We start from the raw sequence: 4951 nt of genomic DNA, 5'->3' as shown, positions 1-4951 counted from the left end.
GCCTTTCCATTTTCCATGTCAATTACTTCACCTGGCAAAAATAAGGGCTCTCCATCTTTTCACGGGAAAGATAAGCTTCATCAAAGATCATATGAATGCTTTCTTCTACACATTGAGTCCTTTTATTGTAGACCTTGTAAGCTTTGATTTGAGATGAGTATCCTAGGAAGATTCCTTCATCACTTTTGGCATCAAACTTCCCAAGAGCTTCCTTTCTATTGTTATGAACAAAGCATTTACACCCAAAAGTTCTTAGATGTGTCAGTTTGGGCTTCCTTCCATTCAGCAGTTCATATGGAGTTTTGTTCAGAAGGGATCGGATCATGCACCTGTTTACCAAGTAGCATACAGTATTGACAGCTTCTGCCCAGAAATATTTTGTGATCCCACTATCAATTAGCATTGTTCTTGCCATATCTTCAAGAGTTCTATTCTTCCTCTCCACAACACCATTTTGTTAAGGTGTTCTTGGAGCAGAAAAACTATGAGTGATGCCATTTTCAGTGTAGAATTCATTGAACTTGGCATTGTCAAACTTTGTCCCATGATCAGACCTAATGTGGGCTACTTTATTACCCATATTCACTTGAATCTTTTTGACAAAGGCAACAAACACTTCAAAGGTTTCATCCTTGGTCCTAAGGAACAAGGTCCAGGAGAATCTGGAACAGTCATCGACTATTACAAAGATGTACTTCTTTCCTCCTCTACTTGGCACCCTCATAGGTCCATATAGATCCATATAAAGGAGATCGAGTGGCCTTGCGGTGCTGACTTCCTTTTTAGGCTTGAACGAAGATCTGACTTGCTTCCCTTTTACACATGCATCACGCACTTTGTGATTCTTGAAGCTTGATTTGGCTAGACCACGAACCAGGTCCTTCCTTACTAATTTGTTCAACAACATAAAGCTTCTGTGACCTAGCCTCATGTGCCATAGCTCAGTATCATCATCAATAGCGCTTAGGCAGCTTAAATCATCGTTCTTCAGTGACTCAAAATTAGCTACATAGGTACTCTTGTATCCTTTTGCCACTAGCACCATCTCACTGGTAACCAGGTTGGTCACTGTACAGATTTTTGACACAAACTCGACCATGTTTCCCTTGTCACAGATTTTAGAAACGCTTAGTAAGTTGTACTTCAAACCGTTCACGTAGTACACATTTTCGATTGAGTGAGAGAGAGACTTCCCAATCCTTCCAACTCCCAGAATGTATCCCTTCTTGCCATTCCTAAAGGATATACTCCCTCCTTGTAGGGCCTTTAGTTAAAGGAAATCATTTGTAATTCCATTCATATGCTTTGAGCAGCCACTATCCATGTACCATTGTAGGCTGCTTCCTTTCACTGTTCCCTGCACAAGAAGATTAGGAGTTAGCTTTAGGAACCCAAGCCCATTTGGATCCCTTGTAATGAAGAAAGGGGTGAATAAGGGATCTTTTGGTCCATGCAGGCATTATGCATTTTTTAAATGAGGGACCAGGTTCTCTACTAGTAGTTGCTTTTTCAGCAAAGGCTTTGTTTTTCTGCTATGACTGACATATGGCCTTACGGTTTTCTTTAAGGTGTCAATTGTTACCGCAGTGGGTGTAAAACCAATTGTCATGTACAGTAACGTACTTTCTATGAGGGTTGTAAGGGATCTTTTCCCTTTGAAACCCAATCCACTGCCTGTTTCCCCCATAATTGGAGTACATGGCAGTGAAAGCATCAGAGGACCATGTCAACTTGAGTGATTTTTCAAGATCACTCTACCTAGTTCTTCCTAAAGTTGTTTGTTTTTCTCAAGATCAGCACACAGACTAAACTGCACTGACTTAGCTTAATGTGTGCCTCGCTTGAAACTTCCTTTTCTTTTTGATAATTTTCAGCCCTACTTTCTATTGTAGGTTTCCCAATGGTTTCCTTCAAGTCCATTACTACCACTAGAAGGTCATCTCTTTCTTGTTCTACATTTTAATCCTTTTCTTTAAGACATTTCTTTTTTTTCTTCAGGTTCTCAATTGACTCTCTTAGATCGACTGCAACTATTACTAGGTCATCTCTAGACTGTTCTGCTTCTCCTAGTTCAACTGTTAAGCCATCTCTGTCATTTACAAGACTATGATAAGTGTCGATTAGCACATTTTCCAAAGATATGAGTTTCTTAGGAGAATAAGATTTCAAATTTCTTTGAACATCCAGAAAACTTACCTCATCATCATCGCCATCTTCATCATCAGACTGAGCCATCAAAGCAAAAATTGAACTATACTCAGTTGATTCAATTTCTACAACCATCATAGAGCTATTACCTGGTTTATCATCTTCTCCAGATTTTCTTGATGAATCTCCCCATGTAGAAAGAGCTTGTCTTACAATATTGTATGCGACATTTTTTCTATTGAAGCGTCTGTTAGGAACCAGGTTCCTTTTGGCTGCTTTGTCAGAGTTGTTCTTGTACTGATCCTGCTTTAGGAGAGGGAAATCCTTGATGAAATGTCCTGACTTGCCACATTTATGACAGAGATCACAATTATTTGGCTTGCTAGAACTTCCCCTTTTTGGAATACCTCCATTCATGCGAACCATCTTCTGGAATCTTCTTATTAGGTTTGACATATCACCATCTTCATCACTTGACTCGTTGTTTTCTGTTTTGAGGACCAGGTTCTTCTCTTTCTTGGTCTCTCTTCTTTCACTATCTTTCTTCTTTTTCATCTCATATGTTTTTAGATTGCTAACAAGCTCATCAATAGTTAGCTCCTGCAAGTCATTTGCCTCTGTAATGACGTTCACTTTGCTTTCCCAAAAACTGGGTAGTGCGCTTAGGATCTTTCTAACCTGCTTGTTTCTTGGAATAGTTTCACTAAGGGAGTGAAGATCATTAATGATGAAGGTGAACCGGGTATGCATTTCTTGGACATATTCATTGTATTGCATCCTGAAGAGCTCGTATTCAGTTGTGAGCATGTCGATTTTGGATTGCTTGACCTGTGTTGTTCCTTCATGAGCTATCTGCAGGGCTTCCCAGATTTCTTGGCTGACTGACATGCTGATATCCTATTGTATTCATCCGTCTAATACCACATACCAGAATTTTCTTAGCACGAAAATTCTTCTCTATGGCCTTTCTATATGTATCGTTGAATTCTCTCCTTGTCTTGGGAATGGCTACTGGTGGGTCGCCAAGGTTTTTGTAGGAACAAATGATCCATCATATATGACATCCCATATCTCAGAATCTTCAGCCATAATGAAGTCATGCATTCTAGTTTTTCGCCATCCATAATATTATCCATTGAACCTAGGTGGTCTGTAAGTAGACTGGCCTTCTTCGATGTTCGGAGGAGCAGCCATGAGGATCCTTTCTAGGTGTTAATCTAATAGAAATAACTCGCTCTAGTATCAATTGATAGAATATAAGGGTCCACCAAACTCTATAGAGAACCAAGTTCTCTATCAGGTCCAATAGTATACTCACACACAGTAATAATTAAATGGCAAGAGGAATTTTACGTGGAAAATTTCTAGCTCAACGAGATTAAAAACCACGACCTACCCTTATAGGATTTCAACTTCACTACTGAGCAACTTTTAGATTACAACTTATGCAACCTAGGAATCAACCTCTTAATCCCTCACTAACTTGTAATACTCTATTACAAGCCACTTTGTAATAACTCTATTACAAAGACTTTACAACCTGACGAACTCTAGCCAAGACTCAAATACATTGGTTTAAGGTTTACAAATGGGCTCTTATAGAATGATTTTAAACAAGTTAGATAGGAATTACAATTAAAGAACTATTTCAAAGTTATAACTCAACTAAGGACATATAATAACTCTATGCGGGAACTGGTCCGTAGTTGTTTTGTTCTTTGTTCTTGAATCACTTGAAACTTGCTTGCTGGTGTAAGCACGTGATTTTTGCCCTATATGAGAATTACTCCCAAAAAATCCAAAAATAAAATGATTTTTCTTTGGTGTGCAATTTTGTGATATTTTGTGATATTTTGAATAATTATTTGTATTTGTTTGTGCGTGTTTATTTGATAAATTAATAAAAAATACAAAAATATGTCGCATTTTGCATGTAGGATTTAATTCTATAGTTGTTAGTAATTAAATTTGTTTTACAAAAATTAAAAAATTACAAAAATAAGCATCGTTTGCATTTTTAGCATTTAATGTCCAAATATACAATTTTATGCTTAATTAATACTTAATTGTGCGTTAATTGTTATTGGGAGTTAATTTGCGCTTTTATAACTTAATTTAATTCTTAATAATAGTTTAAGTATTTTTATAATTTAGTTTTAGAGAAATAAAAGAAGAAAAGAAAGCAAAAATATAAAGAAAGTCGGAATTAGGCCTCTTCTTCAATTTCAAGCCACAGGCCCAAAAATTGGCCCAATCTTCCCTACGACCCAGTCCATTTCGAACTGGGTCGACCCAGTCCATAACCCAAAAGACTCAAACCCCATTTGTCTTTCATTTTTACAAAACAAAAACAAAACAAAAAAAAATAAGAGAAGAAAACCCTAAAAATCTAAACCATCCGCCCCCCCCCCCTCTCCTATCTTCTTCTTCTTCCTCAAGCTCACATCCCTTCCTCCCATGGCAGACCTTCCCCCCTCACACCCCTGCCCCCCTCACATCAACACACACACAACACAACCACTCTCACCCCCACGACATCCCCTCGCTGCCATGGCTGCGTTTTTCAAGTTCGTCGAGCAACTTCTACGCCACCATTGTTGCCCGTAGTTGCTTCTCCTCCTGCTGTTGCGTTTTCTTCTTCTCCAACACTGCTGCTGCTGCGTTTTTCATCCTTCATGTTGCTGCTGTGTCGTCCAAACAAACCACCACAACTGCTGCCCGCCGCGTCCAGCCATGGACGAGCTTCATCGAGCTCGAACTCGAGCTCCCATGGCTGCCGTTGCATCTTCTCCGACACCGCTGC

Source organism: Nicotiana sylvestris, chromosome 9 (assembly GCF_000393655.2).
Source record: "Nicotiana sylvestris chromosome 9, ASM39365v2, whole genome shotgun sequence".
NCBI classification, from domain to species: domain Eukaryota; kingdom Viridiplantae; phylum Streptophyta; class Magnoliopsida; order Solanales; family Solanaceae; genus Nicotiana; species Nicotiana sylvestris.
Note: the sequence above shows the minus strand (reverse complement) of the source record.